Raw genomic sequence first — 24,356 nt, forward strand, 5'->3', positions numbered from 1 at the left:
TTACATATTCGACTGTACTCATCTGATGAATATTGGAAAGAAAGCCACATTAATTTTACAACATTCACTTAACTTTTTATTAAAATAAGTTTACAGCCAGGCATGGTGTGGTAGTACACACTTTTAATCCTAGATTCAGGAGGCAAAAGCAGGTGGATCTCTGTGAGTTTGAAGTCAATTTGGTCTGTATTAGGAGTTCCAGCACAGAGAGGCTACATAGAGAGACCCTGTCTAAAATAAAAAAGGTTTATATCTGGTATGTATTATTTTCCAAATCATATAAACTAATTCATTAAATAGAAATCTGTGTTTCTAATCACTCTAAAGCAAATAATGCTCTTACCAACAGTGACTTGGAATCCTGGTTTCTAATCTAATAGATTTACTTGAGTGAATGAGGGCAGGTACAAAAACTTCCAAGTCCCTGGCAGAGTGAATCTCCAATGTTTATCCCTTTTCTGTACGTGAAAAATATGGAGATTTTCAAATCTGTAGCAAATGCATCCATATTTATGTGAAAATTAAAATATTAGGCTAACTTACTCCAGGCATCCCTTTTCATATTTGTAATTCAGAAAAGACAGATATGCTTTAAACCTTTTCCCTTTTTTAACTTAAACATTCACTTTATAGCTTTTTTCTATTTTACTATACTTTACCACTGTACTGTTGTCATAATTTCTAAATAATTTCAAATTTTTAATATTTATTACTTAATACTGTTCCTATGCTGTAAAATTTACTGAACCAAAAGTTATGGAAAAACAAACTGCTTAATTAAAATACAGTAGGAAGTTTTTTAAATGGAGGAATGACTCCAGAAAGTTTTTTGGTGTTTTTTTTTTTTTTGTTGTTGTTGTTTTTTACACTTTATTCACTTTGTATCCCCAAAGTTCTTTTAATGGAAGAATGACTCCAGAACTTTACTCAGTGATAGGTCAGATATGGCCATGAACTCTCAAAAAATCAAGACACCAGCACCCCCCCCCAGACAACCTTGTTCTTCCTACTATTTAGCTTTTCTTTCTTTGACTATTCCATTCTTATCCTTATAATCAGCCATTCTAAAAAACTGATTTTAGTGTTTATCTCTTCTGCTTTGGAAAACTTGTTTTCATTTAGAAAGAAAGAATGAACAAGACTACATTTTTATTTCTGATTCCTGAAAATAAGTATTTTTGTATGTATTTTAAAACAGCTATCTGAAGAAAACAAGACCGTTTTATATGTTTCAAAAAAGGCTCAACATTTCTCTGTGTTATGTCATATACATCTCAGAATAGCCCTGTAAATCTTTGAAACTTTCCAAAACTGTCACTCATTTACCTTTTAAATCGATAAGAAAATTGAGGTCCAAGAAGGTTAATAACCCAAACCAAACAAGTATGATATATTTTTTTTAGTTCCTAAAGTAGACTTGCTTGACTTCATTGCTTCCCTGAACTATTCCAGTTATAAACTTAGTCCTTCCATCATAAGGAGTAAGGAAAAAAAATTGAAGAATGATATTTTCTTCACAAATGCCACAAAAATTTCCACAGAAGTCCCTGAAAAGAGGAGCCTGGAGAGGTCATTCCCTTGATGGGAAGTGAAATATTGATGCCCAGTGTTCTCAACCTTAATTCAACTGAACTTTTTAAACACATAATGTATGGGGCTCCTCCTCCAATATCACAACCACTGGTTTGTAAGAAAGAATAATAGTTTTCTTGGTTATTACTTTTGATCTTTCGGCCTCTCTGAAATGTCTCCCCATACAGCCCTAATGTCACAGGTGAGACATTGAATGCCTCTTGATGAATATGTGCAGAACATCATAAAAACAGTGCTTCATGTTGCTGATAACTCATAGTGGTGAATTAACCCAATTCTCTAAATACATGAACATCAGGTCCTGTCAACATGGGATATCATACAGACTGAACAGAAACACAGAAAAACATAAGAAAGTGATTTTGAAGAAGGACATTTCTTAGATCACCCTCTAAAGCTAGACCACTATATCCAGAAAACAAACCAATTAACAAACAAAAGGCCATCAAGAAAAATCATTTACATACAGGTTTGGATGAGCACCAAGAAAAGTAGATTAGGACTCATAGGAATCTGAGGCAGTGGATGCAAAGAAAGCCTGAAGCTGGTCCAGAACCAGTTCAAGTGAACAGGATGGGTAAAAGGAAGAGGTCTGAGTGGACAGCTGTGGGGTCCAGGAGGACACTCAAAAGTTCAGAAAGTCTGATAGGATAATACATGTTTCATGAGATAATTTCTTAATTTGTAATCAACCTAAACAGTCTTATTTTCAACTACTCTTTATTCGAGTTCTAAAAGTAAACTACAGTTATAAATAGCTGTACTGCTCAAACTTGATACTCTTTCTTTTATAGTGTTTAGCTTTGTCTATGCAATTGTTTTGCCTCAAAGGCATTTCCCTCCCTCAGTCCTTGTCTCTTGACAAATACTATCCACCTTTTCTAAATAATAGTAAATATCATAACGTCATAGAACCTTACCCAAAGAAATGTGTAAAAACTTTCTTTACATACCTGTCTCTGCTTCAGAATTGTGATCTGCTTTTTGTCCTCCTATTCTTCTTAAATAATTCACTTTTTCAATAATATTAACTGTTTCCTCCAGGCGTCAAATCATTAACAAAGAATGTTTCTTTATGAGTTCAATCTCAATCTATCAAGCACAGGGCAGGGTAACAATGAGTAGATTTTCAACAGGTACAAGTTGGTTGAAAAGTTGGCTTTTGGAGTAAACATTTATTACTTAAATAATGACATGATACCAATATGAGAAGGAAACAAAAAGACAATTAGGCAAAAACTATGAAATAGTATCTATTCTTACTTATGTCTACCATCCACAATAGCAGGAAAAATCACCAAGAGGAGAAAGCAATTCTCTGGGGTATAATTATTTTCTGAAAACTACAATGACTTTAATGTTTTGATTTTTTAGCATATTATTTTATAAATTAATGTTGAATTATATTTTTACACATGTACTTTAACCCTGCTTAAATAGTTGATGGTGTTTTCATTAATTGTAGATCTCACATACAAAATAAAATGTGGTATTTTTCTTTTTAAATATTGTTTATTTAACTTGATCATCTAAACTTTCATCCATTTTCTTATTAATAACATGTCTTTTTTTTTTCTTTTTGGCTGAAAATATGACTGTGTGTCACTCTTCTTTTATTCACTCACATGCTGGTCCCATAACCGGGCTAATGGGAATCATTCTGTAAACATGATGTGCAAAAATTTGTAGTGGATTTTGACTTTCATTCCTCCTATACAAGAAGTGGAACAGCTAGAGCACAACTTACTTCTGCTTTTTATTTTGCAAGCACTCCACGTCGATGTCTGCACTAGCTGAACTAATTCATGTACCAACCAACAGTATCGGAGTTCATTTCTACCTTGCACCTACACACACACATCACACTACAATTTGCCACTGTTGTTTTCTTGTGTTAACTGATTGGACAGGGGTGAGGTGCAATTTCACCTCACCTCTAATTTGCATTTCCATTATAACCAAGGATGTTGAGAAACTTTTTTCACCTATTTATTGACCTTTTGTACTTCTTTGTAGACCTCTCTGTTCAATTCATTTGTACATCTAGTGGTTGGATGATTTATTACTCTTTTGATTTATTTTGTTTTTGAGACAGGGTTTCTCTGTGTAGCCTCGGCTGTCCTGGAACTCACTCTGTAGACCAGGCTGGCCTCAAACTCACAGAGATTTGCCTGCCTCTGCCTCATGAGTGCTGGAATAAAAGGTCTGCACCACCATCACGCCTGGCTTATTTGTTATTCTGTTTAATTCTTTGTGTTCTTTATGTACTCTGAATGTTAATTACTTGCTCACGACTAGCAGGGAAACATTTATCTCATTTTGTAGTCTTATTTCTTTTTACTATGGTAATCACTGCCTCTGTGGGGACAAAGCTTATTAAGTTGATTGAACCCATTGCTCAATTCTTGTTATTAAGTTCTGAGCTGTGCAGGGGCTGATACCTATCTCGCAAAGGTTGCCCCATGTTTGCCTCAAGTAGATTCCAAGTCCCAAGTCTTACACTGAGATCTCTGATACATAGTGAAATGGTTTTTGTAGCAGGTGAGAATTTTGATTCCTTTTTCTTCACATTATTGTGTAGTTTTCCCAACACCCTTTGATAAAGATGGCATCCTTTCTCCAATGTATCTTTTGGCACACACTGATAATCAGACAGCTGCAGAACTATAGCTTCACGTCTAGATCCAGCTGTGTTGTGTGTGTCTGTTTGGGAGCCCATGTCATGCTGTTTAATATAACATGGAGCATATCTTTACAGGATCACTTTGGCTAGTCAGGACATTTTGTGATCCCATTTGAGTTTTGGGGTTTTATAAATCTACTGTATAAGTAATGTCACTGGAGTTTTGATGAATTTAACACTCACCAGTATTGTCCTGAGTAGATACAGGATTCACACTGTATGCTCCTATAACATGCTACGGTGCTATAGTGAAGTGCATTATCATTACCGATATGTTTTCTGTAGGAAGATTGTATTTAGTTATTCTTTATTAATATTGACCTACTTTAATGATATGAAAAGAACTAATGCAAGTGGGCAGAAGCTCCTTAACATATTATGAGACTTATTATGATCTCCTTTACTTATTATAAAACAGGTAATATTCCAGATGCAGGCAAGTCTAGGAACTTGTGATGGATATGTTGGAAGTAAGGAGTACACTTTTATAGTTTAAGACATTATGATTCTGGGGATTGACTTCAAACACATCTTAATGTAGTTTATCCCAAACTTATTGTATCTATTTATTTAGAAAAGTAATCAGTGTTGTTTTACATAAATGCGGACACATATACAGTACACTTATGGGCTGATATATGTATATGCATAAATGCATCCTTCTCAGCGCCTCTGAAAACAGAGGCGTGAGTCAGCCAGTTTGTACACATTAGCAGGGACCATCTTAACAAACACAGAATGCTTTTTGATATGTTTAGTTCCTGTTTCTATTACTGGTTTCTTAGAAATGCTTCCCTTCAGCTAAATAAAATAAATAATATTTGTTGTTTCAGATCAAATCAGTAACGTGTATATTCCATCGCTGAATATTTTTGGCTCTGTATCTATTTTTGCATCAATTTAGTTCCATTCCACTTACTTTTTAAAACAGAAAGAAAGCAGAAAACACAGGCAATTTAGAGACAGAAGCTACATTGATCGTGACGGATTCTTATTTTAAGGAATCATTTTCCCCCAATCCCTATTCGACATGCGTCAGTAAACAAGACCACATCTGACACAGAAACAAATCCTATTTATTGTAGAAGAATATTTTATTGCTTACCAACCAAATAAACTGCAAAATTTGTTTACAAGGACTATCTGTAGTCCATTTCTGTATCATTGACTTTTACAATGATAGATTTTCTGTATTTGCAAAGGCAATCGCTTGTTAAAGCTCATCTCCACGTTAAACCTCTGTATTCATTAGATGACCTTATAACTTGTTTTTATTTCCTTAATTTTGTTGACTTCTACACACTCCTCCCAAGCTATTTTAGGCAAGGAATTGTGTATCTGTGAAAAAGTATCTTACAACCACGTTTTTAATGAATCATGATTGCTAAAAATAAGAACCTACATGAAGTAGGTAGTGGCAGATATTTAATAAGTGGTGGTGCCCTTCCATTAAGAAAATTATCTAACCTAAGATATAGCATATCTATATTTTATAATCTCAAAGTCTATCTCATGTCTTCCCCATCCTGAGGCTTGATTTACATCATATCAATAGTAAAGATATCAGCTTCACAGACCACTCTGTACAAACTGCAGTACTGATAACACAGTAGATTCAACCTCATTAGATCCTCAGAATGGATAAATAAATATGGCACTGAAGGCACATGGCAATTTCAGGTGTTAGTACCTCTGAATCCAGTGAAGAAACTGACTAGAGTCGTCCCATAGTCTCCTTTCCCAGGCAGTGAATAATTTTTCCAAGAATAAACAATGTCAACACAGCAATTGTTACCAACTCAGATCTAAATAAGTAAATAGAAAGTAAGCTGTCATTTGGCAACAGTTGTAACGGACTGGTGAGAAGTTATACTTGAATTCCTTTTGTTAATCTCCCCCTCTTTTGTGCTTGCTTCCAGCTTTAACCTTTAACCCAGTGCCAACGAAACATACATCCACTGCTTCTCCATAGGATAGGATACTAGATAAAATATTTTCTGTCTGAAATATGAACAGTGTTTCCAGTCATCTGGGCAACCAAGGTGATAACTAGCATTTAGTCTGTCACAGGATGCTAAAGGGAGAAGAAGCACTCTATTGGACTTGGTTTTATAGGTGTTTCCTATTAAAGGTAGAAATAAAATAAAATGTTGATGGGGTTTTCTTTCTTGGCTTACTCATCTACAAAGTGGGCTAATAATGATATCCTCTTTCCATAGTTGACAGAGGAAAACCACATATGGCAGAGGTTCACCTAATTTTAGTCACCAATAAATATTATTGATGGCATCACATTATTATTTCCATTAATAACGTCACTGTTGTCTGGATAAGCTCAGAAAATCATTAATTCCTTGTTTTTCTACCTTTAGGACTAGCGGTAAGATAGCTATCTTCAAGGAAGCCATCTTAGGTGAAACTTGGCAGAGGTATTGGTGACTCCAAGGCAGAGAGGGGGAACAGAGAGACAGAGACAGAGAGGGACAGAAAGAGAGAGAAGAAAAGAAAATGGAAGTGTGCTGGGAGAACACCGCAAGTTGGGTACACCCTCAGGAGGCTCTGCATGAGGTGCTGACTGGAACCACCGGAGGGAGATGGCAGTGGAAGCTAGCTCTGAGACCGCGAGTCTTCGGGACCTTCCCTGCTGACCGGCACAGCTGTGGGAACACCTGCAGGGACTAATGGAAGCATCACCTGGGGGACTGCCCCTAGAAACAGCAGCCATGACATGGCTAGGCTAGAGGACCTCGGGCCGGCTGTGAGGTCTCTCAGAAGACTGGTTTGCGTTCTACTTTAACCGTGGAGGCACATGAAGCACGAGAACGGCTCTATCTCACTCTCCTCTTCCCTAAGGGCTAGATCAATGTTTCGCCCATCTTCTGTTTCTCTACAGATTCCTCAGGTTATCGGACCAGGCACTTTTGCCGTTATAGATGCTGTGGTTGTTTGAGTGAAAATGAACCCCATAAGCTAATAGGGAGTGGGAGTGGTACCACTAGGATATGTGGTCTTGTTAGAGTAGGTGTGGCCTTGTTGAAGGATGCATGTCACTAGGGCTGGGATTTGAGGTTTCAAATTCTCAGGCCCAGCCCAGTGGCTCTTTCTTTTCCTAATGCCTGAGGATGGAGATACAGAACTCTCAACTAGTCTCCACACTATGTCTGCCTGCAGGCCACCATGCTTTCAGCCATAATGATAATGCACTAAACCTCTGAACTGTAAGCAAGACCCAATTAAATGTTTTCCTTTATAAGGATTGCTGTGTTCATAGTGTCTCTTCACAGCAATAAAACCCTAAGACAGATGCTCAGCATCTTGTGGTAAAAAACAAACAAGAAAAAACCCTGAATGATACTATAAGTGCTCTGACTCAGCAAGAAACATAGACACAAGCAAGAAACTTACTGGAAGGTAAGTGATCAGCTGGTAAAACATATTTAAGTCTTCAGATTTCACAGATACTTGCCAAATATCGCAAATATCATAAATAACAGGTGATGGTAAACAAGCAAGTAGAAGAAATTAATAGGTCTATCTTAAGCCACATGACAACATTGTTATACAGTGAGTCAGGCAAGCGCTACACATGGCATGTAAAGCCATGTCTTGTATTACTGAAATACTGTCACTCAGATGCTCTCATTTAATACACATGCCTGAGAAACTCATTGTGTCATAATTATTTAAAAATTAAAAATGACTAGGATGTCTATTAAAAGATGCCACACACACATGTATTTTCCCAGAAACTGCACCTCTCAAATCCCAGCATATGGTTGCACAAATCAGAACTGAACAACAACAATACCAATCGGTATGACAATACCGATGGGGATTTTTAACAAGGCTCCACTCCTACATGAACAGCACAGGCCATTAATCAATGCAGAGAGAGGGAGAATAAGTCTTTCAAGAGGTGAGCTCCCTAACAAGTGGTCAGTCTTAAAAACACATCTATAAGAGCAAGACTAAATATATTTACACATTTATTTGCATGTGTGTGTGTGTGTGTGTGTGTGTGTGTGTGTTAAACTGAATTTGAGAGGGAGTGGATGGAATTACAGAAGAAGGTAGAGGAGAGGATGGTATAAATAAAGAAAAAAACATAATAAATTCTATAGAGCATAAAAATTAAAACTAAGGAAATAAATATTTAAAAAAAGTATTTTTATCCACATCTGAAGCTGCAGCTGATGTCATTTACTCTGAATTTCGGTCAGCTTAATAAAGTCTTTGCTTTGGTAGTTATTCCAAGTCGAACGCTCTCCTGCCTAGTAGTCTACTGTAAAATTCGCATTGGCCAGGAACGCCATCTGTTTGCATAGCCCAACTACAAAAGTTCCAGCCAGCTGCCTAGGCATTCTGCACGTTCTTGAAAATGACAATAGGGCATTTCAACCTGCTGTTGGTAGAAGAACTTAGGGAAAACATGGGTCTAGATTCACACGCCACTCCCCTGTATATGCGAGCTTTGTGAGACTAGGAGGCTCACTATCGGGCTAGGGCTCTGTTCTGTGAGCTACACAGACTCAGGAAACAACAGCTGACAACCCAATACTAGGACAATGTTTCCACGCCCGAATACAGCTCTTCATTTTGTTCGCTCACACTCACCTAAGGGTGCAAGGCCAGCCGTGTTGCTTGTTTCCTTCTTTTTGTCTCTAAGAAGAAAGCTTGTGATCGCTTCGCTAAATGCTGTTTATATCATATCACTCACAATACTCTCCGTGGGTACCATTTTTGTTTGGAAATGGAATGGTTTTCCCAGTAAATTTCCTGATAAAGAGAAAGCCTGTTCTTCCTGTTATGATGGTATGTTAAGACCTTCTGGAAATTGGGTTAACTTTTCCTCCTCATGCTAGGAGACTATTCCTAACATGTCTTGAAAGACTGTGGTTCCTGGTCACCGGAAGACAATGTGCAGCTCACTTCTTATTACAGCTTAGTAACCAGAGTCTATTTTTAGCTAAGTGATTATCTTACAACGCTTCTTAACAGAAATTATCCATAAGAACAAGCATTAATCTAAGATAAAATGAGTCTTAATAATAGCCTACATACCCCAGACTCCTTTTAGCCACAAACAGTCCTGATTTATAGAAATGTCATGTCTCTCTTCTAGAAGATTAAAAGCAAGCAAGTAGGATAAATTTGCACCAGAAATTTCATCACATTCATCGCTATATTTACAATTTCCTTTCTAAGGTTTCATTCAGTTCATAGTTAACCAATGAATAATCACATTTACTTTACTGTCATCACAGTATAATCTCATAATTGGTATATTTTAAAATTACTTACTATTGTTACTCTTTTACTGTGTTAATTTGTAAAGCAAACTTTTTCATACCTATACATATATATAAAGTGCCAGGTCATGTGTGATAGAGTGTGCCTGTGATTTCAGCACTAGGAGGTTGAGGCAGAAGGGTCACTAGGTGGAAGAAAGCCTAGACAAAATAGTTCAGCTCTATCTTAGAAGAGAGCAGGAGGAGGTCAGAGATAGCAGAAGAAGGAGGATGGGAAGAAGGAAGAGGAAGAGGGGAGGGAAACTGAGGAAAAGAAAGAAGAAACAGAGCCTGCATTATATTTAAGATGGTGTTAGGGGCAAATGCTCAATGGTTATAGCCCTGGCTCCTCTTCCAAAGGATCCAGGTTCAATTCCCAGCACCCACATGGCAGCTCACAACCATCTGTAACTGCAGTTCTGGGGGACCTGGTGGCATCACACAATACATGCGCAGGCAGAACACAGATTCACGTAAAATGTAAGTGAATAAATCACATGAAATGTGAATAAATAAACTTTAAAAAGAGTGTAGGTTAGGTATCAGCCATTTCAAGCATCCACTGGAGGTCTTAGAAGGGTTCACAGGCAGATGGGAGAGAGAGCATCATGTAATTCCTTCATTTTCCATTTGTTCTCACAGGAGACTTGAAACATTCATTCATACGGTCATACTGTGTAGCTTCCCTTCCCTGCTCAAAGGAAGTGCCTGTAAGAAGCTGATCACTTAGGGTACCAAATGCAAAGAAGCTTTGACGGGATTTTGCATCCAAAATGACTGACTTATAGCTTCTATTTTATGTCCGAATGAGAGCATAAGTGGCTTTTTAATGCTGAATAACTAGAAATACAGTATCAACAAAAGAATTTATCCTTTATTATTTTATTATTTTACTGTCTGTCCTTTTAATCTTGTTATTCAAGTTAGGAGTCATTATCAGGGCTATAATATCTTACTTGTTGAACAAAAGATCTAGAATGCCTCATGCTACACGCAGAGGCATAAAAGCCTAGTGTCTCCACGGATTTCAAACAGCAAGGCGGTGACTGGGGTGCAGCCAATGAGCACTTACGTGTGTTCCTCTAATGCATGGTGACAGTGTCTCCTCTCTCTGTCTCTCAGGCAATCTAGGATTCTGCTACCTCAGAAGGTACATAGATTTGTCAACATGTTCTATGCCATTTAAAAGAAATAGCAACAGAAAAAGCGCTCCTATCCTTGGATACCTCTTAAAACTCTTCCTGACTCAAAGCAAAAGAAATGTTCCCACCTGCCACAGCTAGGCCAGATGACATCTCCAGGCCTCTGCTTCCTGCTGCCACTTCAGCATAGGATATTCTGCTTATAGACACCATCAGTGTTTCCTTTCAGTGATAGAAACAGAAACACAACTCAAATTAGCCCAAATAGAAGTGGAAAATGATGTGTTTAAGAAGCCACATATGCAGGAGTCACAGCAGCTCCAGGTCAGGCTGTCAGTGGTTGGGATGTACATTTCTACTTGTTCTGGTTTTCACTGATCCAACTTCATATTCACTGGCTTTCTTCCATTTGGTGACAAAGATGAGTGATGCCTCTAAAAAGAATACTGACCTCACTGAAAATCCCATGGTAAAGACGTCTTTAATGTCTGACCACTCTCAGGGGTTTGACCTCTCATCATCCTTCCACTTCGGTCAATAGGCACCTTTGAACAAGTCACATATAAGTAGAGGTGACAGGACAGTGACTGGTTAGATTACATGTGCAACCCTTAGTAACAAGAGATAAGGGCTCAGTTTACCTACACATCAACCAGAGGGCTGAAAAGGTTGCTTTTGGCTCAAATCTGTCCACAAAAGAAGGTTAAATGGATTAAAGACACATTCATGCAGAGGTGCAATAACAAAAAAGGACCCTCTAGAGAACAAAACTTTGATACTATGGCAGGATCTTGTTGACATGCTGTTGGGAAAGATGCCAAGAACACAGACAAACATCTGTAGAAATGCTTCAGTTACCCCTGAACATCTTTATCTGGGGAACCTTTCAAAGCATCCCACTGTGCAAAATCCCTAGCACCTTAATATGTCTGCTTTTTATTAGGTAATAAGTATCTGGGTAAGAGAAAGACCGCCAGCTATGTTAACTTCACACACTTCTCAAAGAAGACAAATGACAAAGCCAAATGGTGAGAAGTCCCTTAGGTCAGAACCTCAAAGAATACAGTGCTAGCACTGAAGCTGGAAGTGTCCTCCCCAGAAGTGAGTGTGCACCTGTAAGAATGCACACGTACTGTGGGATGTGTGCCGTGTCTGCAGTGTTTAAAGATGATACCTTTTTCTTCAACACATACTAGAATCCTGCCCTTTATAATGCTAGCTATTGTGGAAAATAAATATAATTACTTGTGTGTCAATAAAGGGGGGGGGGAGGGAAGGTTGCTTTCCACTTCAACAACCAAAATCCCTTCCCTTGCCTAGAAGAGTCTATGCCACCCGACACTCCCATTAGGTCTCGACCTCATGCCTGTCCCAGCCACTGTTTCATTTTCTTGATGTACCCTGCTATTTTCTTGGCCGGGAGCATCCTTCGCCTCCTCCTCTGAACCTAACCAGCCTGGAACCTAAAGAGGCTTTCCTTTCCTTGGTACAAGTCTCACCACACCCGATTGGCTCTCACATCATCCATTAAAAGTAATATCTCCCACACATACCACCCCCACAAGGTACCTCAAAAACACCTGCTGTGTGCCTACTGTATACCTGAGTCTGAGGTAATTGTTAGAAAGATGCAATGTGTATTTGGGACTGCTGGACAAAGGGCTAAATAATGTTCCATGCAGTTTAAGACTTCAGTTTAAGACCTCTGCCAAAATGTATTTTGATTTGGCAGATTTCACTATGCCCTGCATTTCTGGAACACAACAAGATGGCAACAGTTAGAGCATATTTTTGCACTTCAGGAAATTCCTAGGTAATTGTGATGTTTAAAGGCCAAACCCACATCAATAATAAAAGTTAAATAAAGTATATTTTGCCCCAGAGGAAGCAAGCCTTATTTAAAGATTCCAATAATAAAAAGAGCTATCTGGTGATGCTAAAAACATTTATCATTAGAATAGACAGTGATGTGATTGTGAACTCAACTCGTGGGAAAAGCATCCTTCCCTTTGCTCAGGGGCCCAGGGGAAAACTATCTTTGCTGGAATTTGAGTCACTTGGATGATTCTTTCTGGCATGAAAGCCCACAGAACCGCTAAGTTTAAGAGCGAACACAAGTAGGATAATAGAGATTGTGGCAATGGGAGTTACATTCATTAAAGTCAAACCTAGGTCAAATGTTCAAAGTAATTGAAATGTTATCTAAATCTTGAGAAAAATATCCTTTATCTATGAAGTCCAGCATGAATATCCACTTAGAGAGTCCCAGACACCTGGACTGAACCTACTAGACAAGCATCTGTCACCGCTGCCTCTCTGTGCAGCAAGGGTTCCAAAATCTTGAGCCATCAATCTTGCTCCACATATGGAAGGTGATGGACAGCCCCTATATATGAGTCCTGTCCTGAGCAGTATGGATCTCACTGTAGAGCAAGGTCTAGAGAAACCACAGATAATATGACTGCCCAGAAGATGTATTGTTTCCTACAGACTGATACATGGGACCTAGTGGCTCAGGCACACGTGTGACCAGTTAAACAGTTAACAATCAATAGGTCCAGCTTTCTGCTCCAAATGATTTGTACCAAAGAAAGAGCTTAAAGTCTTTATCTTTTATTTTGATATCATAATATAAGTATATAATTTTCCCTTCCCTTTCTTCCCTCCAAACATACATAACCTCCTTTTTCATTAATTGTTGTTATACACATATGTTAATATGCTTATACATATATTTCCTAAATATTACATCCTCAGCCTGTATAATGTTACCTATATGCATGTTTTTAGGTGACCATTTGGTATCGGTTAACACATTGTGTGCTCTTCCTGAGTGAAGACTATTTCTCCAACTCTTAGAATTCCTTAGTTCCCAATAATTCTTTAAGTAGGACTGAAGTCATGCAGTCTTTCCTACATCCACTCTGGCATGTCTCTAGGAATCTAGTAAAGGCTATAACCTGTACTCAGAATAATGTATGCAGTATTTTAATGGAAATTAAGTACCCAAATTTAAAATGACAAGTTTGTAGCATGACACCTGAAATAAAAAGATGTAAGAACAATGTGACATAAACAATAATTTTGATACTATGGTGAGCATAAATGATTGCTGAAAATATCTGCAGACTAATGTATATGAATTTAATTGGTAACAAAGTCATACAAACATTAATATTGGTGTGTTTTAGAAGAAAAAGTCAAAACAATGAAATGATAAATTCTACTAAGAGGTTGGTAAGCTGTAAGAAAAACAGCATTTTCTCTACCAATCTTCATTTACTAACTGAATTCTACTTGGGCCTGATATTTACAATGTAACAGCTTTTGTTTGAGAGAAATATTTGCTTTATCTTAAAGAATTTTTAACTTTAAATAATGTCTAATCTTTGTGTTCAAGGTAAATAATAAGCTGCACATGTGTTTATAGAAACATTCAACTTCTAAAACAGGGATTGCGTACTTAAAATAAGTAGTGTTTGACATATAACAATTGGTCAGATGACATTCAAATATTTTCCTTAGAACTGTGGTAACTCAGTACATGCTTTGTATTCCATCTTGATAATCCATGCTGCTAACGTATTCCAGTTTTTCACATAACCATCTTTATCTACTTCTTAGTCTATTTCTTTTTATTAATTTATTTATTTATTCACTTTACATCTCTATCGAAGCCCCATCCATCCTCTCCTCGTCTCACCTTCCCACCTTCTTCTGCCTTCGCCCCTTTTCCTAAAAAAGGGGATCCTACACACAAACACACATGCACACAAACTGAGTATATCAAGTTGCATCAGGACTAAGCACATCCTCTTCCACTGAGGCCAGACAAGGCAAATCACCTAGGGGAAAGTGATTCAAAAACAGACAACAGAGTTCATATCAGAACAGCCCCCACTCTAATTGCTAGAGGATGCTCATGAAGATACTAATGTGAGTATTAGCCATATAGTACAAGATAACCATCCTACAATCCATAGACCCAAAGAAGCTAAGTAACAAGGAGGGCCCAAGGGAGGATGCTTCCATCTCCTTCAGACATCAGAAGTGAATGAAGGGAGAGAATTAGGTGGGAGAGAGGGTGGGAAGAGGAAAGAGGGTGGGGATCAGGTCAGGGGAGAACATGGATGGGAGGTAAAAGGCTGGGAGAGAGAAAGGAAACCGGTGGGGAGAGTGTCTCTGGGTCAAGCTGGAGACCCACAATGGGGTAGGTTCCTGGGAGGATGTGGGGGTGACTCTAGCTAAGATGCCTAGCAACAGTGGATATGGAGACTGAAGATGGCCACCTCCTATAGCCAGGCAGGACTTCTAGGGGAGGGAGACACCAAACCAAACAAAAACCTTTGAGCCAAAATTTACTTTGCCTACAAAGTGTACAGGGATAAAGATAGAGCAGAGATTGAGGTAATAGCCAAACAATAACTGGCCCAACTTGAGATCCACCCCATGGGAGAGAGCCAACCCCTGACACTGCTTGCAGACAGGAACCTAGCATAACTGCTCTCTGAGAGGTTCCACCCAGTTGCAGATAGAAACAGATGCAGAAACCCACAGCCAAACATTAGGCAGAGCTTGGTGAGTCTTCTGGAAGATTTGGGGGAAGGAGAGTGGGACCAGGAGGGCATAAGAACTCCACAAGAAGATCAGCAGAATCAACTGACTGAGGACCATGGGGGCTCACAGAGACTAAACCACCAACCAAAGGGCATACATGGACTGGACCCAGGTGCTCTGCCCTACACATATGTAGCTGATGGGCAGCTTGGTCTTTCTATATTCTTAACGTGCTACATCTTCATGGAACTGCATGTCTCCAACCCTTTGGGTTCTACTCAGTAGTCATCCACACAGAGATGAAACCACCAATACTCCCTGCATTCCTTTCCAACTACTATTCTAGCCTACGGAACACGACTATAATGTGCTTATTCGCTGCAGAAACCATAGCTTTGTGAGTTCTTTCCAGCTTAGGGCAGTAATGAGCACAGCTGCTGTAAACACTGAGGGTCTTTGGATCCATCCTCAGGCTGAAGCCCTATGGTCCTTGGTCTTTCATTGGCTTTTGCTCAATTTTTCAATCCCCTCTTCCTCAAGTGGCACAAAAATAAGTTCTGAATTTGATCTAGACCTCCACTCTGCATAGCCCCAACACGCCAAACCCAATCTTAGATTTCTCTTCCCAAGAATATATTGCATTGACAGGAGTAAAAAAGTGTTGGCATGTATCTTGGATTAATATTCTTTGGAAAGAAGCTCACTAGAGACATACTATGGGTTCCAGAGGAAGACAGAGGAACCATTATGATGTCTTTGTCTTGCAGACAGCTACTTAGATTAGGTTTCTTTCGGAGGTTGAATTGGTGGTGGTTCATGTCTTTGTTTTCCCTTTCATGTAAATCTACCACTGAAGCCAGGAGCTGCATCTCAAATCTCCTTACCCTCCCTCCTCTCCTTGTATCCTGTCTTGAGGGCAGAGACACAAGGACGGGAAACAGCTAGAACTCGTTCATACCTGCCATGCAACCTTTGCTAAGAGTTTCTTCATCTGTCCTTCAACTCCATGAGCTCCTCCATAAGGGTCCTATGAGTGATTTTCTGTTTAAATTAACTATAATCCGTTTTCTATTTGATTCATTTAAGTGATTTGCAGATTATAACAGTCCCTTTACTCTTTCTCCCAAGTATCACAAATGACTGCCTCAAAGCTTGTCCTCATGCAAACCCTATAATGCATCCATTATTGTCTTAGCAAAACCAAAACTTAAAGGAAATAAATGCATAATTTCCCATTGAGCTTCTCAAATTCATTTAATTTTCACCTCCGTTAAAGCTACCAAAAAGTTTATGTACTCCAGTACCACCCCAAAAATTTCTCACGCTATTCAATGACAAGCAGGATGAATACCTAGTACTGGAATGTAAGACTCAATGTACAGCATTATGAACAATGTCATCAAATTAGTCTGATTTTTCTAGAAATCAATGACGGTTACTATGCTACTTTTAAGTTTTCCACTGGCTTTTTCTTGAATGAAATAGAAGATTTTCAAAAATAATAATGGGATGTTTTATAAATAGCTCTGTGTAGATGTAATCATTCAGTGAAACAAATGAATTCTTTCCCTGTTAGAAATTAATTTCTAATTTCAGGTAACTAAATACTAGATCTTAATCATTTAAATGGTTTCCTGCTATCTCAGTACAGTCCTCAATAGGTTTTCTAATTTAAATGTATTAAAGAATGTGCTGGAAAGAGCATCATGTTAAAATCTCACTTTGATGATACATTAGTTATATAAAAAAGAAGTCTTGAGCTCCTTAGCAGTTTAAGATACCAAAACAATAAAACAGGTAATAAATGCATTGTTAATCTTCGTAGTTTTCAAATTAAAAAAAAAATATGTTTTTGCTAACTTATTTTTGCAGTGGAAGAGTGGACATAAGGCCTTAAATATGTGAAAAAAGTGCCACAATGCTGAGCTACCTGCCTAGCCCAAACTGATTGTTAAAATATCTCAGTGTCCGTAACTCTTGGAAAATCCAACTGATACAACGACATGTCACGAGTAGACTACATTTATAGTGGCCTTAATGCTAACTCTAAAAACGAAAAGAAATGCGATTTTACTATTCCATTTGGAAACACTTCAAAATAATACAGCTACATTTATTTACCTGACTAAATCACTTAGACAAACAAAGCAGAAGAAAGTTTTTTAACTTGAAGCCATTTGTCATGGTCAACATTCTCCTGATAAACGTATGATGTGCACTTATGACAGCCTGTCAATGTGATCTATGCAAATAGCTCAAAACAGATGAGAAGAAAATGCTTTAGTCCATTAATGTATTAACTCAAAATATTATGCCACATTTAATCTTAGAAAACTACTGCAACTTTCTCTCTCTGTCTCTGCCTCTGTCTCTCATCTATCTCTTTGTCTGTCTCTCTGTCCTCCTCCCTCTCTCCTTCAAACAGTCCCAGTAAGAAGTGAACTTCTTTTTTAGATACACGAAGACCTGACAGATGAACTTAGAGGTACAGTTAGTTAGCTGTCTACGCTTGTGCACACTCAGAAGAACTCAGTGCATATATCACGACAGCCTTCTGTCTACTGCAATCTGGCAGGTAGAAGCAGTGAGCAAGGCCAGGTCGGTCTAGGATCAAGGGATGATGAATTATTATGTTAGCTCACAGCTTGCATAATGATTTCTGTCCCTCACTTTTGTCAGAAAACAGTGGAGTGATGCTATCAAGTATCTCATGAAAGAAAGAACGGTAGCCTATTCAATTAACACGTATTTATTAAGTGCAGTGCCTACCCACACAGTCTAGTGTTGCCTACTGAAGGAAGAGAAGTAATGTGTACTGGTTCCATTCATCTTGAAACTCTAGAACAGTCACTAGAAATACACCATCATTAATGATGCAGGACTTGCTATAGTTTAATATAGCTAAATCCTTTAAAATACAGCGAGTTATAAAATATTGCTTTAAAATATAGCAATCTTTAAAATATAGCAGAGCTTGCTATAGTTTAACCATGACCCAGGAAATGAATGAATAATTCCAATGGGATAGGTCTAACAAATAAAGTTGCATATTTTTTTGGAGAACACTTTTTTATTCATAAAAATGTACTCATTTTACTCAATAGGAGCTTTAAAGGGGCAGTCTTTATATACAGTATATAGCCTTAGCAAACTAGTAAGTCAGTAAGAACAAAAGAAATAACAAATAAATAACAAAACCTCAAACAAAAATAAAAACAACCAAAAATCAAAGCAAAAAAAAAAAAAAAAAAAAAAAACTCAAACCAAAAACCAAGCAAAAACTTAAGCTAAGCAGAATTCTCTTGCTGCAGATTTAGCAGTAGAGACCTACAGCCTGTGGCTGGTCCAACTTCCCCTTTCAGTGGACTAGGGGAAGGGAATGGGGGGAAGAGTGAGGGAGGGTGGGACTGGGAGAAGTTGAGGGAGGAGGCTACAACTGGGATATACAATGAATAAATTGTAAAAAAGAAAAAAGTGCAAAAAAATACAAAAAGAGAACTGAAAGAAATTTTAAAAATAAGAAATTATTTAAAATAAAACAAAGCTCCCAAGAGGGCATGGTTACACTCATCTTGAAAAGGTTTTTACAATCAGTGACTGCCTTTCTACCATGTTTCCAAATTTTTTAAACCTGAAACTCTTCAAGAATGCACAATGCAATGAAACCAAATCACTTTTTAAAGCACTATAATCAGGATGCTAGAACTATCAACAAGAGCCAGTTTTGAATTTTAAAAAGTCCTAATTAAATATTATCCATAGTTGCATATTTGTCTTGAGATATTGTTACCTAAGTAACTATATTCATCCCAAATAAGATAAAGCAAGAGAGTCCTTGATCATTCTGATTACCTCCTCTAACACTGTAACCAAGTCAAACAGAATGAAAAACATAACTATTTCTCTCTAAAAGAAGAGGAGGTTGAAGCTCCATGAAATATAAAAATGACCTGAAGTCATAAACTAGTAAGGACTTCCAGGTTTGTTTGCAAAGCTCGTGACCAACCTTGACCCCTGGAAACAGGTGGGCGGTACTCTGGCACATCTAAACACAGTTGTTCAAATCAAGGTCCCTGAAATCAGGCTTCACAATCCAGAAGGATGAGCTCTGTGTCTTCCTAGCTAGTGATGGTCCAGACAAATGTCAAGGGCATAAAACGTCCTTGAAGAGAATAGGCTGCTGTCAACAACAGTCCCTGAGCGCTCAGTGGTAAACAGCGCAGGCCTTTTGTCTTCTTTAAGAAGCCAGGGAGACTGTAAATCACAAACTTCACCTGAGAGCACACAGCGGCACATACTGAGCATTCTAAAGATAGGAAAGACACATCGTGCTGAAGGGTGAAAGCCTTGGGAGGTGTGCCAATCTCCTTCTTTCTTGTAATGAGGAAGCACTTATAGAACTAAGTGTCTTTCACAAGGAAAGCTTCATTTCCCATAAGTTGCTACCCATCAGTCTTAGCGCTTATAAACTCAAGTAGAACATAAAACAGAAACTCTCTTTGCCTATGCTACAGCATTAATTTCAAACTCTGGTTATTGAAATCACCAAGAACAACACACACTGATGGAATAAATCTCCACTTTCCTTTTCCAGCTGGGATGATGACTAACATGCCAATGGGCAGCATATTTGCCAAAGGGTTGACATACTTTCTCACTATCTCTCAAAAACTGCATTATGATATATTCTGAAGATTTTAAATGTAGGCATTATCTACAGCTTATTCCCAAAGTAGAAGAAAACATGCTCCATTTTCAGGCACTTTGGTCATCCCAAACAGTATAACACAATGGTGTGTGTATTACAAATGTGTGTTTCAAAACGTTTACTGCGAGCCTCACAGGGATGAACTCATTTGAACCTCTGCTTCACTCTAACAAATACTACCTGCTATGCCACGGTGGTAAAAACTGTAACCATACAGGCACGATCTATTCAACAAGTATCTGCACAAGAAAACCATCTCTCCTCACTCAGATGTCAAACAAAATCAATAACCACTTCCCATTGAAAGAAAAAAGCAGACAAGGACTGACCTCTTTGAACTCAAATCTCACTCTCTCCTTGGCTGTCTCTTCTACAGACACACACACACACACACACACACACACACACAGATCTACACAGTCTTTCTCCTTAATGGTCTCTTTAGCTTTCTGCATATCAGAAACTCTTCAGAAGTCTCTTAAAGAATCATTATTTATTTATACAACTGCTCAAAATTTAAAAATGAATATTCATTTTTGTTTTTTTTTCATAAATACCTTTTGTGACATGAATAAAAATATCATCCTAAACAGATATGGTTTTATAAAGTGGAAATAATAGACAAAACAGAGGTTATTACAAATCCAAAGACCTCAAATCATAGACAGAATCTGCTGTTGTCATATCTCACTTTAATATTAATACATATGAATATCATTGGTTCATATTGTGTATCTCATACTTTCATATCGTCCAATGACAGGCTTTTCTATGAGCCTGGTGCTGCTCTCTGGTTTTGTCTTCCTCCGCTATTTCTCTTGGGAAAGATCCAATAACTAATCAACTTAAACCAATAGCAACGCCAGTGTGGGAATCAAGGCTGGCTTTGTGGAAAACCAGGGCTTTCCCCACAACCATTTTCCAAGAGACAAACCTCTGTTCCCCAGGACAGAGGTGAGAGCTTTCTGTTTGTACACACCAGAGAAGAGGGAGGAGAAGAAGGGCTACAGGTCTCCAAGGACTTGGTAGATGCACGATGTCTCCACTCTGCAGGAATCCCTCAGGGATATTACTGTCTCAAAGTGCAAGGCACAGCTCTTAGAACAGGAGAGGAAGGAAGCAGCTCTAATGACAATCCCTTCAGAATGAATCTGAAAGGAACCAAGGGAGGATAAACAGGGTGAAGAGAGTGAAGCCAGCAGAGCGACAGAAGCCCTGAGCAAACCTTTACTTTCTTTAGAGCTCAGTGTGATGATGGCAAAGCCCTTAGCCAGGAAGTGTTCTCAGGTCCTGCATGCAGGCTGTGAGCGAACAGCACCACATCTCATTTCACTAATGGGTGCCAGCTATTGTTCCTCTTTCCTAGCCTGTGCATTGTGCTGCTAACACAAAGCTTGTTGTCCTTCAGTACACAGCATTCTATTGATTTAATATGGAAACTAAACACAGAAAAGTTATCCGGGTCTCCCACCTTTCTGTGTAGATATCTGAACACTAAGGTTTCTCCTTGGAATATTTCATGAGACTTCATCTAACATTTTCCCCTCTGATTTGACTCAATAACTCACTAAAGAAAAACTTTACTGATCGTTATCTTAAGTTAATTTCAATTTACAAATTAACATTTTATTTTATAAAAAAGCAACTGGAAACACACTGGAGCATACTGCACAACAATTCTGTTGACAAAACAATTGTCCATTCAGTTCACATCACAAATGCCTAGAAACAGCCTTTGAGGATTCCCTAGCTTAAGTTTTTATTACTTTTTTTTAAGATGTGCTTATTTTTATTTTATTTGCTGAAGTGTTTTGTCTGCCAGTATGTGTACCATATGTGTGCTTGGTGCCCATGATGGCCACAAGGGGGCAGGAGACCCTCCGGACTGGAGTTCAGACATGGCACCATTTTGCAGCGAAATCTCTGAAAATGAATGTTTGATGCTGAGACGCACTTCTGGAAACAATATCCACACACCTTAAAACAAACATTTATTCAATTGTGTGGGTGTGCATGCCATGGCACAGACAGGCAGCAGTCAAAGGTCAATTCAGGAGTCAGTTTTTAAAGGAACCATTCATAATCCTAGGAGTGCAGAAAGCCATGGTTTCTAAGCTGCGCTGGCATCCAGTGTGGGGACCATATAGTTCAGCATCAAATGCTAATGGCAGTTCCTGCTGTAACCTGTACAATGCCTATAACACCCTCTCCCAAAGTTGATAAAAGACAGAAATGTCTCCACACATTGCTAGTGTGCCCTCACCCGAGGAACACTGCTCTAACCTATCAAGCGTTTCCGTTCTTGGGGCGACACAAAGTGATTTCTCTTCTACTTAGACTGACATTTCTTTTATTCTCACTTTTTTTAATGTCTTTACCTTAGGGCAGCAGATCTCACTGAGTGTTTGCTGAAGCTTAGCTAGGCTTAGGGACAAATCCTCCCATAGAATTCTAAGGTTGGGTCTCTACCTCAGAACTCCAGGCATGAGAAAGTAGCTGGAGGGCACATATAATCCTCTGTATTTAAAACAAAGACATTGGGAGGAAGGATCTTCTCATTTCACACTAAATTTAGCAGTAAATAAATAAAGGTTCACCTCTACCCACTCACAAGATTTTCAGACTCCTGCCTCTGTTTCTGCTGAACACCCATTCCCATCCCCTCCCTCCTCTTCATATGCTCCTCCTCCCCCAAGTCAACACAGGCAAACCTACAGTTTCATTTTATTAGAACTATGTTCTGAAGAAGAAGAGAAAAAAGAAACAGTCTCTAAAAGAATCACATATTCTATACAATCAATTAAAAACACACAGTGATAAAAGCAGATGATGACAGCAAAAAAAAAAAAAAAAACCTTTTTAATTCAAATTTGCCACTTTCCAGATCTCTAGAAAAATAGACACATTTTCAAACAGTGACTCAAAAATCTGGGCCAACCAATGAAGTGAAATAGCCATTAGAACAGTACTGTCTTCTTTGTTATCGCACCATAGAGGACTATGCAAAAAAAAAAAAAAAAAAAAAGAACTCCTCTGACCCTCGCCCCCCCCCCCCCCCCCGCACACGCACATCAGTTCCATGTGCTAAACATCTCAGTCATGACACATCATCTCAAGGCCCCACCATTTGAAGCAGGAGCCTGTGGCCACAGAGTTGAGCCTCCCTCCCTTCTTTCTATCCAGATGGCTCAGGGCTCCAGAACTAACTTCCTACTCTAGCAAGGCAGCTTTACAATGGGACCACTGACAAAGCATGTCAGCTAGACGGGAGCTTGAGAAGACACTGTCGTGCTCACATCAATCTCTTCATTCCCATTTCTCATCCTGGAACCTGCAGGTCCTTGTTGATTCATTTAGCTGCATAAAAGTCTTTGATGGTCAAATGAGCCTTTTTTGCAATGAGATTTTGGACTGCTTATTGAACTAATCTAGCCTTTTCCTTCTTAAGTGATTTATTTACACGACCGGAAATGAAAGAAGGTCCCTTTCCAAAAGCAGTTAAGTTATGGTCACTGTTCTCACTCCAGTCACTGCCTCTCCCAGTCCATTTGAAGCTGCCTGATTACTCAGTCCATAGGTGTCGTCATCATCATCATGTTACTTGCAAAGGGTGAAGAGAGAACCAGTGGACCCCCGGAGAACCAATTCCTCTAAGAAGGCCTCATGGTTCCAGAGCCCTTCTGACAGAGGGACTCCTAGGATTCTTTCCCTGAGTAGGTGATGGAAACAGCCCTACCTGAGACTCATCCTCCAAGCACAGAAATCAGGGAAGACAAGCAACATAAGGTTTTCAATACAAGGTAACTAGAAAGAGGCTATGGAAGCACATCACTGGCCCAGGAAAGAACGTAACCCGCAAAAGGAGCAGAAAAGATGCAGGGAAGCATGTTTCCCTTAATCCTGAGCTGGGGTACCTCTGGAGTCCTGGATCTCCCTGCAGCAACACGGAGGACCCCTGGCTGGCAGCAGACACCCACAAGCGTGGATGTATACTCCCTGCTTATGCTGCAGACTTCTCAGCCCAAAACACATCTCCCCTACCCCTTATGAGACTAGGGATTCCCGTGGCCTACAACACACACAACTCCCCCTCTGTGTGATTTACAAATCCAGGCCCACATTGCTTAAAAGGAACCCCTAATTCACATTTCCAAAAACGAAGCACTTGGTGGGTCCCCTTAAGTGATTACCCCTTCAGTGCTTCATCACTGTCCATATCAGCAGGGAGCCTCCGAGCCAGGTAGGAGATGGAGGAGGAACTCAGGCTGCAAGGGAATCTCAAAGAACAGCTTCTAAAGAAAATCCTCCAACCCTCTTCCCAGGTTTGCAGACCGGCCAGCAGCGTGCTTCCTAGGCATGAACCCTGCCCTACTCCTTGCTCGAAT

At 39.0% G+C, this 24,356-nt stretch overlaps 1 protein-coding gene across 5 annotated transcripts in view; it reads right to left on the minus strand.

Annotated features, from left to right (window-relative positions):
* The window catches only part of Oxr1 (oxidation resistance 1), a 423,086-nt gene that overhangs the window by 397,890 nt on the left and 840 nt on the right, over nucleotides 1–24,356 (minus strand). The window contains exon 1 of one of the 5 annotated variants that reach the window (XM_060389498.1): nucleotides 10,835–10,928. The exons of the other annotated variants lie outside the window; for them this stretch is intronic. The gene's annotated coding sequence lies outside the window, so the exon portion shown is untranslated. Of the gene's footprint in view, nucleotides 1–10,834; nucleotides 10,929–24,356 lie in introns of those variants that run through there. 5 annotated transcript variants of the gene reach the window in all.

Source organism: Meriones unguiculatus, chromosome 8 (genome assembly GCF_030254825.1).
Source record: "Meriones unguiculatus strain TT.TT164.6M chromosome 8, Bangor_MerUng_6.1, whole genome shotgun sequence".
NCBI lineage: Eukaryota > Metazoa > Chordata > Mammalia > Rodentia > Muridae > Meriones > Meriones unguiculatus.